At 39.3% G+C, this 15,372-nt stretch overlaps 2 long non-coding RNA genes across 3 annotated transcripts in view; one reads left to right on the top strand and one right to left on the bottom strand.

Moving 5' to 3' along the window:
* Positions 1 to 15,372, top strand: part of LOC104910819 — a 46,627-nt gene that overhangs the window by 15,454 nt on the left and 15,801 nt on the right. The window lies entirely within an intron of this gene.
* Positions 5,218 to 15,372, bottom strand: part of LOC104910820 — a 25,553-nt gene continuing 15,398 nt past the window's right edge. The window contains exon 3 of the long non-coding RNA XR_793449.3: positions 5,218 to 10,252. This is a non-coding gene — a long non-coding RNA (uncharacterized LOC104910820). The remainder of the gene's footprint in view (positions 10,253 to 15,372) is intronic.

The following is a 15,372-nucleotide window of genomic DNA, read 5'->3' as shown; positions in this document are numbered from 1 at the left end:
AAAAATTATGAACTGCACAAATACATAATGAGGACCAGTGGGCTAGAAAGTTGTTCAGGAGACGAGGATGTGATGAGAACAGTGAGCAACAAGCCCAAAATGTCATTTAAAAAAAGAAAAAAAAAGAAAAAAAAAAGCAGTATCACTAGGTTGTTTAATGTGCACAAGGAACACTAGTAGAATTGAAAGATTCATCCTAGTACATGTCATTGATAAAGCTGCAGTTGGAGTACAGTGTCCACTTTTGGGCTTCCAGTCCAAGAAAGAGGGAAGGAGAAGAGGCAAGCACATTAACAACTGCAATAGTTTGGAAAACATCATTTACACTTTTTAAAAGCAAGTTTATAAAACATGTTAGACAAATATCTATCAGCATGATTTGAATAGTCTTGGTACTTCTTTAAATGAGTAGATGTGTTTTGATGACTATACTATCTCATGTATTTCTCATCTCTGTTTTCTTGATGATTTATATATGTTAGTAGAAATATGCTAGGTATCAGGGAATGCGGAATAAAATAATGATACTAGCTGACAAGACTTGGCTGTATTTATCTGCTTAGATAGGATATGATAAAGATCTGCAGCTGTAAAGCTTCAACTCAAACATTATTCCATCTTGAGTGCAAAATGGATATGAAAGATGACAATCCACCCAAGAAACAGGCACCTGTATTTATGGCCTCTGTGATATCTTATGCAATAAATGGATTGGTTTGATAACAAATGCTACAATTTATGTCAGCAATGAGCTACAGCATGAGTAACAGTACCTCTTGCTCAACAACAACTTAATACAAAAGTAATACATAAGTAATCTAGTTTCAAGAAGTAAGAACTACGCTTGGATTTCCAACAGATTCTTGGGCAATAACTTCAGATTCAGCATTGTAACCAGAGTAACCACTTAGTCAACACTGAATTAGGCAGTTCTTGGAATCAAATCTCTGTTCAATACATTCAAAGGAAGGATTACAACCACAGGGTAACTAGCTTTTGAAAAGCTGTCAGCCAGCCTCTTCTCTTTCTACTAGGGACATACTTGCCCTTAGAGTGCCCTCAGGGATAAGTAGAAATGCATTTTCTGAGAAATCATCACAGCTAACGTAGAGCTTTAAGTTTCTCAAGACTTGGACAGTCTTTATCTGTGTTAAATGACAGAAAATTATGCTGCCATGAGGAATTTTAATATGGGTTTCCTTTTGGTGCCTAATTTAAATGCCTCTAGCAGGTCACTGTTAAATTTGTCTGCCTAAATGAAATTTTGGATGCCAAAACTCCTGGGAAGTTGTTCTGTAGTGTAGAATTGTGATATTGCGATTATCTAAATATCATTCCTGATCTGCAGATAAAAAGGAAAGCAGGTAGTATGCATGCTTTTTCTCTTTTCACGTTGTAACCCAGAAAGGCAAGACAATGATGTTGAACACTTTTTTTTCTTCCTTTCTGTGCTTGAGAAATACTGCAATGGAAGTTAAGGTATGAAATTTCATTTTGTTTCTCCATGGAAATAATCTTTACAAGACCTCACAGCCTTTAAATATTCTTTCTTCTGAATTAACTTCCGATGTTTTCCTAGTTTCTTATATTGATAGAACTACTGTCCTAAGTAAGGACTGTCAATAGGACAGGGAGCTGTGCACTGCAACACTGAAGCAGAAAGTGAGGTCTTGCAGCTAACCTGGTTGAGCTAAGAGAAAAATACACATATACCATTGTAACACTATAATGTTATGGAAAACAAAGCAATGACAGGGGGTAGCAGAGTCCCAGGCTGCAGCAAGTGAGGATAAGCTCAAATGCAGCAGCCATGGATGAACAAAGGAAAAAAGTTGCTTAGGCTTCAGAAGGCCTCAGGTAGGCTGGGATCTCTAGCAAGTTACCCTTGCCACCACTGCCAACCTTTAAATGAGATCTGGGAAGGGATGCATCCTGGCTCCACCCCTTCTAGTCACTCAGATGCATTACATGCACCTCCCTAGGTTGGCCCTGCTTTCCCACCAGGTGCTCAATCACTGGATCAGGCCATGACTTAGCATTTCTGCTACAATCTTTATAAGCAGTAGACTGATATGAAACCTCTGAGAAAAGGTTTCAGTAATAAGTATTCTTTGCTTTAAGGAGGAGCTTAAATCACCATCATCAATCAACTGTACGTGCATAGATTTAAGTACAAGTAATTTCCATGAAAATAAATAGGAGGCATTTCTTTCATAGTGACCTACCGACAAGGCTCTGTAGTAATATCCATTCAAAGTATCACCTGCCTACAGATTAATACCTCCATTATGCTACACAAAGCTGCACTTAAACCTAATGACAGCAGAAACCAAGGAGGAGACAAGAAATTAAGGAGTAGGGCATTTTTTTTCTAGTCTGAATCGTTCCAGCTGTCAGCTAAGGGGCTTCATGATGCTTTGCCTGATGGATAGATTGGCCCTTTCTTTTCAAAATTTTCTACCTCAGGTAGGTTCTTGAAGGATATGATGAAATAAAACCAATCCAGCTCATATTTGCCATATAACAAATTGGTCTTTTAAGATATTAAGTAGATACATAACAGATGGAGTTTGTTCTCTTTGCAGAGGACAAATGCAACAAAGTCGCAGACACTTGGCTCTCAGTATGGCCAGCATTTAAATTTATAATCATTGTGTTTTTGTCCTGCTTTTTGGATTTCAGCAATGTTCTTCCTCAAAAATTTTACAAGGATACATCAGCAATGTCAAAGTTGACAATTTATCACATTTGAGTGAAACAGAATTTCCCCATCACAGCATGCCTTTTTGTCACATGTACATTATGGGATGAATCTTAAAGATCCCCTTCTGCTGTACCATAGTGTGATTTAGTGATCTATGTCAGACACAAACTATTACCCCATTTAATGTTTTTTGAAATTTGTTCTACAGATATTCAAGATAATTTACCCTTATCAGTAACTTTGGGAGAGGTCATTATAATATGCTTTCCCTTCTCCCACAACATCCCACACAAAACAGAACTTGCAGTTTTAACTTATCAATCATTTGCATCTTGCAGGATTTTAATACCTGTGACTAAATGTAGTATATGCTCCTAAACAAGCTATTCAAATTCTTCCTGGTTATTAGTCAGTTATTACCTGATGTCTTGGTAAATTTTTGTTTTGTTGCTTTAATTTGGCATTAAATAAATATTGTTCTTCTGCTCTTGTGCTGATACCTTAACTTTTTAATGGTTTAATACCTTTGTCCAGCCTTTCTCCCAGTGGAAATTTTTTTCCATGCTGTAATGGACACTGCAGTTCTTGCTTCTTGTGCTGCAGCATCATTGTTTTATATCTGACATCATATGCCTATGCAGTTGTTTAATCTGAGAGTCATCAAGGATAGGATATCATTGTGAATTGCTTCACTGCCAGTACCCTCCAAATTGTCCATATGTTATCACATACAGAAGTGTCATTTGCACCAGTGTGCAGTATCAGCAGTGGGACTTTTTCCTCCAGCCCCAGAAAGCCTTCCCAGAATTATGTCATGAGACTTGGCTCGAAAGAAAACAGCATAGTTTGTTATTGTCTAGTCCCATTTACAAGCTTTTCTTTCCATTGCTTTCAGCATAGTAGTTTTGAATCTATGAAGAAGTCTTGGAAAAGGCTTCAGTATCTTTCAGGTGGCCTTGAAAGCTAGACTTGTGCTTCTGTCACAAAGTTCTCTGTTCCATTTGACCATCTGAATCTTCAAAGAAAGCCTCTCCATTTTCCACTTGAAACTCAGCAGTACTTTGATATTTATAAGACTATTCAGTTCCTTTTGGCTATCTTCTTTGGGAGAACAATCTTTCAGTTTTCATTTGCATCCAGGATATTCAGTGCCATCCATTCTTTTTACCTCCAATAGTAATGAAATCCTCATTCTCTATTTTATATTCCTCTCTTCAGTTTCTTTGTTCCCTCTCATTCTGGTGTCCAAACTAGAATAGTCTCTGATGCCTCCTAATTTTAGTGCCTGTCCTTCCAATCACACTTCATTCCTAGAAGATCAAATTTCACAACATAGGAAGGAGATACCTTCTAGTTTCAGGAGGCAAACAATGCACAACACAGATTCTATCTCTTTTCATCATGGCAATACATATTAACTGTATACAGGGTAAAATATTCAGATATTTCCTAAAACTCTTTCTAAATGTTCCTGTTTGCAAGGCTTGGCTGTCTGCATAGGGTTAACAAAGCAGCTGAGAAGAATTCAGGCTCACAGCTTTGTTCAACACACTATTTGCTTCTAGCAATTAAGAAAATACAGATATAAATCCCAAGACTGATACTATACCCATAGGATCCAGCAATATTAACCTTAGGGGGAAACCCACACAACTGGAATGGTTTTTTTCATCCTTTTTTAGTCTATAAAACCTTCACTGTTGGCAAATAACTCTTGCAATTTCACTTGAGGGGAGATTGTATTTCAATAGGGGGTAGGGCAAACACTTTTTTTTCCTTTCTGAGATATATTTTCACATTCCTAGATACATTATGATGTGACACAAACACTATGCATGTGTACTTATGCATAGCTACTGGAATCATGAATATACGAAAAAGATGCACATAGCTGCAGTTTTTTTGGTAAATACAGGTAGTTATGCTGTTCTTTGAAAGTATGTCTCATAACTCATAGTATTTAAGGCAGATTTTTTTTTTGTCCTCCAGATTGAAAAATATGTATAATTATCATAAGAGGCACCACTATTTCTAGTGCATCTCTGTGAATAAATATCAATTAATTCACGCATCATGAAATGATAATGAAATATTACAACTTCATCTGTGATAACAGTGTAACTTTTCATGCCAGTTCACTCGCAATCATCCTCTCTAGATTGCTAATTATATGCCTCAAGCTGTACTTAGTAGAAAAGATTGAACCATTTGTTCTTTTTTATATTTTGTCAGAATAAGCTTGTATGAAATATCTTTGTACTTGTTCACACAGGACAAAATTCAGCACTCTAACCTACTGCATCGTTTATTTAGCATAAATGGAAAATATCTTACTTCCATGTTAAAAACACTCTTGGAGAACATGGGTCTTCTATCTGCACACTGGACTGTTCTTGTGAATCTTTGAGTTATTATGCTGCAATTATGTCATGACACGGATGCCTGCACACTGTGGCAAGTCCACTAATGAAATAGAAGCATACGCAGATATTACAGGTGTCCTCAATTTTTATTCATGAATTGGTGTCATTGACTCTACAGTCTCCCATCTCCCACAGCATGGATTTTAAAACATTTTTGTTTTTTTCCTTAAAAAAAGACCATCCAAACAAACACAGGAGCAAAATACTTGTGCGCAGGATATATTTTATTTGTAGTGTCTTTTTAACAATGAGTAGAACCTAAATGCCTTGGTCATCTTATATTCCACATAACTGCAGCCTTGTTTGTCGGTGCCTTCACTGTGAAGGTTTACTGTCCAGGTTTTATGTCTCAAGCTTTAACTGCAGCAATGGGGCTCTGAGTTTAGGTGCATCTTTCTATGTGGAGACTTCTATAGAAATTGTGTTACTTGTATTATGTACAGTGACAGAACAGTACTGAGGTTGGACCCTGAAGTATAGCTGGGTAGGAGGGATGGAGGAGGCACTGGCAAAATCCTGTGGCCCTGATTACACAAAAGGCGCAAGAGAACATATGTATATTTTTTCCCACTCACACCATACTGTTATATTTAGTTGAGACCACTTCAGTGGATTTGCATGTTATTTGGTAGTCTCCCTGCTGAAAGAATCTATTCTGAGGGATGGACTTGATAGCAGAGAGAAGGATTTAAGGACTATTTTGTCATGTATCTACTTTTATGAGACAGCAGAAAAAATGTGAAAATCTTAACAAAACAGAGATATCCTTCAAGTATTTTGTTTTGGTAAGAAAATCTTATAAAGTCAGGTGATTCAGAAAGCTTCCAAAATATCTACTGTTTCAATCTCAGTGGAAATGTGTAAGGAGATCAAGGTTCTTGTACAGGTAACAATCTTTACAGGAGGGTGAGCTGTCACATCAGTCTTCTTACAATGGAAATTCATGCATTTATGGCTCATAACATAATATTCCCTGCACCTGAAGTGCTCTCAGCAGGTATAAATGCATATTCAATAGCTCACGTTGATCAATATTAGCCAGCTTGTGCAATATGAAAGTGATGTATGCATATTTCCTAAACAAAGCAAAGTGCAGAGGAGTGGAAGGCTTATGTGCATGGCAAGAATTTGATCTTCACTTATGAGAAAAGTACTGTTAAGCCAATCATGTCAAGAATGACTGAAAATAGTTGTCATCTTTTAAGAATCTGGCATCCCATACGGAAGAAAGCTGTGATCTTTACCCTTTTCCTCCACATTTCCCCTTATAGCTGGCCCCAAGCAGATTATCTGGTGAGGCTTCAGTCACCTTGTCCTAAATATGATGGAGGGCAGTATTAATCCACTTGCAGGCGGTTGCCCATTTGTGCTATGCTCACAGCATCAGGAAGAGAAGGTGTAAGAATCTTTATAGTTCCCTATTCCTGCTGCCTTGGCATTGTGAGCAGGCAGTATCACTCTCCAGCCCAACTTCTGCATGAGCTCTACTAGCACTGAAAAGAGGGGCAACAATATTAAGTATAATCACTGAGATATGTGCAAAGGGAATCTGTGCAACCTTTTAGCTGGCAACTCTAAAGGAAAGGGAAAGAAAACCCAATCTTGTGGCAGCAGCAGACCTCTTTGAAAGCCTTTTTTTACTTTTACCTGCTGATTTTGAGCAAAATAATTTTATTCTGAGCAGGCTGTTCCTGGAAATGGCCTCATAATTGCTAACTTTATCTTCTGCTGCCAGTGTCTATTTAATCACCTCGTTGCGTTCACAGCCCACACACTGACGCAAAATCTCCTCCTGTTCTGATTCCTTACCTATCAGAGTCTGGGCCCAAATAATGGGCTCTCTAATGCTGAATGAGCAAACACTGAGTCAATGTGAAAGCCAACAAGGCATAACTTGCTGCAGAGAGAGTTTCTGTGAATATTCCCCTTTGCATCTCAAATGTAGCCTAACATTAAGGCCTGAAGGATGCTGGAATTCAATAGATGCTGAGCATTTTCTAAAAACAGATACTTTCACTGCTTAAGCTATTGCACTGATACATCAACAGTGCAAATGAAATTAAGTTTAGATAAGGAGAAAAGAATCAGAATGAGATATCAGTTTATGGTTTCCACTGCAGAGGTGCTGAACACCAGCAAATCTGTGCTGCAATACATAGACACTGCTGAAAATTTACTGTTTTACAAGTGTTTAGTTGCAAGGTGAGGGTTGCGGAGACCCCAGTTAAATTCTGGCATATCCACTTAAGCCAGCTCTAGGCCAGTTCTGGACAGCATGTTCAAACAGCTTCAGGCAGCTGGAGAACTTCTAGTTAGAAAGTAATGCATCCCCAGGTGTTCTGTATCTCTAGGGATGGAAAATAGTTGATCAATTACATTTTTCAATGGTTCTGTGATTGTTTGGCACTCAGGTGCCAGAATTCCATCTAAAGTCCACTTTCGGTACGTAAGCCCTTGCTTAGCTTGGGCTTCAAAGCTTAATTTTAGGCATCTAGGAATTTTGGCATAAAGCCAGCATTTCAATGCTGCGGAGGAATTTCTGCACTAATCCAAGAGATAAGGCAGCGATACGCACCCTGGAATTCACAGGGTGCCAGCATGTGGTTCTCTGGGAAGACACGCGTTGCTCAGGCCCTGTGGGAACAAGCATGGGGCCAGCCACCTTTCTGGGACTCAGGAACTACGTGGGAGGTTGGCAGAATGAGAGCTCAATGTTACAGCTGCCAGAAAAAACAGATCGGTAGAAATCATTTTGGTACGCATCTGTGCAAAACCGAGGAGATGCAGAGGGAAATCAGGCTGTTGTGTTTACCACATGTGTACTTTCACTATGTATGAACAAGCTGCGTTCCATTGTCTTGCTGCAGAATCTGTTATTTCCCCAGGAAGAGGATAAATACTATATTTCCATGCAGGGAAGCAATAGTTTGCTGGATTGGTAGGGACGGCTGGCATGTGTCTGTTGTGGCAGTTTCCCTCTGCGCCGATGTCAGGATGCAGCACAATGCTGGCTGCTGGAGTAAAACAGAATTTTAATGAACAAGCTGCAGGGAAAGAAATAAAACAAATTTGTCTCTATCCAAATGATCAGCCACCAAACATACACATAAAATTCAGATATGGCAGAATAGCGTGTAAGCATCTGTGATCAGTTTGAGTTTTTCTTTTCATTGACTTTCTCATATAAAATCTTTCCTGGTGCATCTATATGAATACAAATTTACCTTGAAACAATGCCTAAATCCCAGCCCATTAGTAACCAGCTTTGTATTGCTGCTAGTGCTGTCTGTTGCTGTTGCACACCTTACTTTTTTTTTTTTGGTAGTTACTTTAAAAAGTGCATTTTATGTAAACAATCAACTTATCTGGTGCAATGCACTCTTGCCTGAAATTCAGGCTGCATTTTCGGGCAATGAAGTACAATGCAATCTCCACTTTTCTTTCAGAAAAGCAGCTCACAGTTTCCTTGGAGAAGGCAGCAGAGCCTGAGGTTGCGTTCCCTTTCTGCACAGCCCAGCTGTGCCAAAGCACAGCCCCTGCGGGAGCATGTTGGGAAGCTTCATCTACAGACCCATGGTGGGAGGTCAGCTCCCAGTGATATTAAATCAAGCAATGACATTTTAAAATGAAGCACTGGATTTTTTATTTTATTTTTATAATTACTAATGTTACAGCAATATGCAACAGGAGTTGGGGGAATGGTGCTGTACAGCCAGCACTGCCTTATACTCACTGCAGCAGTAGGGCCATGGAGACCATGCCTGGGGCAGCTCAGAGCCACAGTGGTGACAGGGCAAGTTAGACAGAGGAAAAGCCCAAAGACTGAGCTTTAGTGCTTCCTTCTCCTGCTTTCAAAAGCCCAATGTGACCTATGCAAAATGGGAAAAAAGCTAAGCTGAAGCGGGAGGATGGGGGCAAAGTTGTCACAGACTGAGAATGGGCAGCATTACACTGCAGTGCTATTGACCCACAAAAAAGTAAATGTGTGTAGGTAATTTGCAGTTTTTCCCTAAGCAGTGACAACAGACCTCACAAAATGAAGCCCAGTCAGGAAGCCAAAGTACAGAGGAGAAGAAGGGAAACCTGCTGCATTTTTCATGTTGACAGTGGGCTTGTTAGTTTGTTCTGATTTCAACAGATTTCATAAAACTCTCTGGGAACCAGGCACTGAACTACTACTTCTGCCTTTCAAAATTGCAACTGCAGGCTTTGAAAAGTATGTAACTAACAGCTCATTTGTCCTCTTGCTAAAGTTCCTGTCTCCACCTGAGGCCTTTTCCTGGGAGCACCTATCTCAGCCCTTCCAATCTCATGACTTTCATTTCCTGCAGCCTGTATATACTTTCCTAGGAACACTCAAAGGCAATGAGAAAGTATTGACATTTTGATAAGAAAAGCGTAGAGGTATAACATGCCCTACACAGCAATGTGCTGTCATCAGACCACCTGGCATGAGGGCCAAGCTGCTTTCTGCAGGGGTGACTCATTTTTCATTCCACTAGCACACAAAGGGGGAACGGAATACCTGACCCAGAGTTCATTGATGAACCACAGGAGAACCTCCCCACTGCATTTGGCTTTGCCATGGAATCTGGCAGTAGTTTTAGCCTCTAACATTTTCTTCCTTGAAGAAACTCTGACTGCTATTAGTCTAGGTGACAGATTCTTCTCTTTGCTTTCTAAACTGTAATTCTTCTTCAAATTGAGTTGTCTGTAAGATAACTAAGTTAACACCAAGCTCTAGGGTGGCATTTTCTTTTTTAGTGTGCAATCTTGTAATGAAAATAGCTTGCAGCAACTTCTCCCTCCTGTCTTCGACTCCTATGCAGGCTCCGCAACGTCTCTATAAAATGTGGTGGGCTTGGACTCTACCCTTTGGCCTTACGTGCTCTCTCATTCCAGTATCTTCTTTGTTTTATTTAGTATGTGGAAGTAGATGGATAGACAGGAGCACATCAAAGTCTTGATCAGGAATGAGCCTCATTGCTCCCAGCAGATGTTTAATTCAATGGATGGGTCTCTCAGAACATCTGTAGCTCAATTTTGTGATGCAGTAGGACATGTTGCACGAGTTGGTCTTAACAGCAGGGGAGGTTGAAATCTCTTCACATGCCTTTACTTCTTCCTGTAAATTTGCACATGGAAAGCACAGTTTCAGCTAAAGCAAGATCCAACAAGAGATGATAACAATCTACAAAGAGAAAAGAGAAAATTGTTTTCTTGGCTACATAGGCTAATAAAGGGATGTGGTCCAAAGCTTAGTAGGAATCTGCTATTATCAATGATCTTTATATGAGGACCTAACTTATCTGCCCCTCTGTTTTTTCAAGTGATGATTGATCCGTATCCTTCACAGTGGATGATTCTGCCTCAGGTCAGGGCATTTTATTAAAGGTTTTGCCAACAAAACTCTGTTTCTTGCATGATTAATTTCCTTCAAGACTTTTGATGTATCTTGGTCTCAGCTGAGTGTATTTTGCCCAGTGTTTGGAGAACACAAAAGTTGCACATCCACCCACCAAGATTTAGACTCCATGACAGCAAAAAGAAAGTAAACAGGAAGAAATAAACAAAGAACAAAAAAGCCTTATGCTTTGTATCTCTATGAAAGGCACTGAATTCCAATGTTCCCTCTCTGTTGTTCATGTCTTGCTGTGCTATCTCTAACGTAGTTTATAAACTCCTCAGTGCAGACACCTGCTTGCTTTATTTGCACTCATAAGATGTTCTTTGAATAAATTGCTAACAACTAGAACAATAATGATATTGTGCAACTGTGGTATTTACCATTGCTAAAGTAGACAATGGGGAGTTCCTCAACCCAGAGCAAAGCGGTAGGAAGGATCTTACAAGTGCAGCACAATTAAAAGTTGTTAATATCATTAGTTATTATTAGCACTTATATTTTTGTAGCAGAAGGAGCTACAGGCAGATTCATATCCCAGTGTTACATGGTACTCTTTCAAATGCATAATAAAATCATTCCTGCCTGGAAAAAGAGTATATTGAAATGTTCTACTCTTGTGGAGTGTTTACAGATGAGGAACAAATGTACCTCTGAAGAGCAGCTTGCAGGACATCTAGACAATGCAGACAGAGGAAGAATAACTATTCCTGTTATACAGATGGGAACAGAGAGTTTTACATCAGCTTGCAAAGAAAACCTGCAGCAGAGCAGTGAATCCAAATCTCCTGATACCTAGTTCTCTACTTCACTACATGGCTGTCCTTAACTTACTGCTTAATAATATCAAGCATTTCCAAAAATTTCTTCACTAATGAATCATACAGTCATTCAAAACTGAGCAATCTAAATTTAATTCTCTTGAACTGATTTCAGTTTCAATTTCCTAAAAGTTTAAGATATAAAACATAATACTGTGTCTACAGGGAGAATAAAAGAGAAGTCTTAAAGATAAAATTAATGAGACAAAGATAGAAAAGGATAGTACGAACTTTCTAACCACTATCTTAATAAAGGATAATGTTCGGGTACACTGAAAACTGTTCCAAAATTCTTTAATGTATCAAATATTGTGTGACTGCAGTGCATACATGACTCTTCAGGTGACAACTGTCCTTGGCATTTGGGAACTCTTGTCCAGAACCATTTCAATTATCATACATGCTTTTATTTTATATATAGCTCTTCACATGTAAAATTCCTTCCATTTAAATTTTGTTTTTCTGACCCTTAATATTTGGCTCTGATAAACTTCAAGAATATCATCTACTAAAAAATAAATCTTGAAAAAGAATTAACTACTTTTTAAACCATATAAAGTACAGATATATGACATCATTTACATTTTGTACAAGACAGTAAGAGAAAATTAACTCCACAATTAATTTCTTCCCCTCTAATCTAAGCATAATGGGGCAACACTAAAATTAAAATCTGAATAGGTCAATATTTTACTATTATCTGATATGGCTGAAACTGCCAAAATAGTACTAAGGCCCATACATTCCAAAGCTCCTCTGGCAGAGGATGGTATAGGCAGAGAGGGCCTGTACCAGCTCAAGCTTTTGACACAAAAGATTACTAATTAAATCTCAGACGGCTGCCAGAATACAAGTATTTGGCATTACTATACTTTTAAATATCACATATGATATTAAAATAATGTTTTTTTCACATTGTAAATCAAGTACTCCAAAGGCAATAAGTGCTAATATAAATATACATGGTTTGCTCCAAAAGTAATGCCTTCTATTTATTTCCATGGAAGCTACAACAGATTCAAATGGCCCAATAACACTATTTGATAGAGCAAATTCTCAGCCACAAAATGCTATTTTTCAACATAGTCAGCACAATTAGCCATAATGAGGTAAGACCTTGGTAGATGAAGACAGAGGGTAGAAAGACACTACAGAGGAATCTGCATAGACTGGACTGATGGGTCAAGGCCAACTGTATGAGTTTCTATAGGGCCAAGTGTTGGATCCTGCTTTTTAGTCACCCCAGGAAACCCTACAGGCTTAGAGAAGAGTGGCTGGAAAGCTGCCTGATGGAAAGGGATCTTGGTGTACTGATGGACAGTCGGCTGAATAAGAGCCAGCAGTGTGCCCAGGTGGCCAAGAAGGCCAGTGGAATCTTGGCTTGTATCAGGAATGGTGTGGTGAGCAGGACTAGGGAAGTAATCCTGCCCCTGTACTTAGCACTGGTGATGCCTCACCTCGAGTACTGTGTTCAGTTTTGGGCACTTCAGTACAGAAAGCACATTGAGGTGCTGGAGCAGGTCCAAAGAAGGGCATCAAGGCTTGTGAAGGGCTTGGAGAATATGCCCTGTCAGGAGAGACTGAAGGAACTGGGGCTGTTCAGTCTGGAGAAAAGGAGGCTGAGGGGAGATGTTATTGCTCTCTTCAAATACCTGAAAGGTGATTGCAATGAGAGTGGGGTTGTTCTCTTCTCACTGGTGACAGGTGACAGAATGGGGGGAAATGGCCTCAAGTTGCACCAGGATAAGGTCAGTTTGGATATGGGGAAAAACTTCTTTACAGAAAGGGTTGTTAAGCACTGGAATAGGCTCCCCAGGGAGGTGGTTGAGTCACCATCCATGAATATGGAGGGTTGTTAGTTAGAGTAGTATGGTTAGGTCATGGTTGGACTTGATGATCTTGAAGGTCTTTTCCAACCTGAACAATTCTATGATTTTATGATTCTAAGACATTCTTCATTTTGTGGTGTGACAGATATGCATGTGTCTGGAACGTGGCTTGAATTTCACTTTCTGTCACCATTGCTGGAACGCACCATCCACCACTTGCCTGTGCTGACATCCACCATTTGGTCTCCATAAACATTCAACAAGTATTGATGAATGTCAGTGGGTACCATTTTTTCTGCATGGAGAAATTCAATGACACGTCTTTCCTTCATCCGCACTTCCATATCGGAAGCCATTTTGTCAGACTGCCCCTCTGCTGCCATCTGTCACACAGCAACAACATGGAATGGAATATTGGCAAGAGGGTTCACCATCAACATTCATCTCTAACATCATGGGCCATATAATAAAGGAGGAAGCATTACTATCAGAGCAGCCTTGCATCTCCCCATATGCAAACTAATTCCTTATTTTGAATAAGACATTAAAATTAGAAAGGTTTGTTCCACTGTGGAGGTAAGAAAGACCTTTTTCACACTGCTCATTTTCCTCTTCAAATTCAGACACTAAAGAAGCTTTCTACCTTTAGCTTTAATATATTTATTCATCTCATAATGGAAACTCTTGCTCCACACTACCCAGCAGAGGGTAAGAGTGAATTTATTCCTGCAGCACTGTCTTTGCAAACTCATGAATTCTGGAGTGCCAGCTTTCTTCTTCATTCCCATTGGCATTACACTCATCAGAAGTCTACACGCAGTACAAAAGCAAACTGTGAAATTCATCCAACTCAGTGTCAATGTCTGCTATGCAGTGGTCCACATCTAAGTCCCTTTACAGCCATCTTACTGGAGAGAAACAGGAACTTTTACATAACAGTGCAATTCCTCTTCGGCAGGTAAAATAGGTCAGATGAATCGCTATTTGAAAGTGCCACACAACATAAATTGATTCCTAGGTGACTTGTTCAGTTACTGGCATCTGTGTTGTAGATATTTACATTTGAATGAGATTAAACTCATTGTCTTTTTAAGGTATTTGCACTTCTAATCAGCTGTTGTCATGCTACAGCATAGGAGAACTATTGATGTCCACTAGCATGTTTTGGGTTTAAGCACCCACAGGTTTCCTTAAGAAGCTTTTCAATGAATTGTCACCATCCCACATATCTTCCACGCCCCAAATTTAAGCAGATTAATCAAATTCTCTTTAAAAAATACAGACAACAACTTATTTCCTAAGAGATTAAATCTTTTTGAAGACCTATAAGCAAATGGTTTAGCTTTCTGGTTCTTGACGGCACCGATGGGATCAGTCCTGCTTATGAAGTTAGGGTTCTTCTGCAGAAGAAATGAAAGATTTCTGGGCACAGATAATAAGCAGAAAGTCACTAGTTCTATCACCACGAAGGTTACACAACAGCTAACAGTGATTAGAGACGTAAAAGCATGTCTATGTCTCTTTTCTTCCCTTGATGAGCTCTGTGACCCCCTTTGGGTGATGTCTGCCATGTCAAATTTCAGCTTGAACAGCTGAAGCTTGGCAGAGAGTAAGCAGCAGAAAGTGGGATTTCTTCAGGGCATGGGCTGGAAAACATTAATAATAGACACTGCTACCAGCTCTTTTCTAGTTGCTCCTTACTGACAAGGATTTATTTGTGGTCTTTCCTATGCTTAATTTAAAAAGAGAGATTCCTAATCCTCAGTGACTTTCTTGTATTAGATCAGGGTAGTTAAGTTGAAATCTCACTAACAGTGTTTTTTCATTAAAAGAGATCATTTCTTTCCATAACTTGCAGAGTCATATTCTTACCTATGGAACCTATGGAGAACCACAGGCAGACTTGATCCTTGTAATCATAAAGGTGAAATTCCTGAGTTCTTCTTTTCCTGTAAAGGCCCTGAGCAGGTGAACAGTCCTGAAACTTTCCAGCAGGATCTAGATAGTGCAGAAGGCTTGGGCTATCTCACTGTACCTGTGTACTTTTCTCCTTATGGACTAGGACTGATCAGTTCTTAATTCCTGGAGGCTGGCAAACAAACAGACCAGTGCCCTGTTCATCTTCTGACTTTCAGCAATACAATACCTCCAAACTCCGAATGTCTTTGAAAAATCCTCTGCTAATCCTGAC

This window comes from Meleagris gallopavo, chromosome 4, assembly GCF_000146605.3.
Source record: "Meleagris gallopavo isolate NT-WF06-2002-E0010 breed Aviagen turkey brand Nicholas breeding stock chromosome 4, Turkey_5.1, whole genome shotgun sequence".
NCBI classification, from domain to species: Eukaryota; Metazoa; Chordata; class Aves; order Galliformes; family Phasianidae; genus Meleagris; species Meleagris gallopavo.
This window is presented reverse-complemented; position numbering and strand designations above follow the sequence as displayed.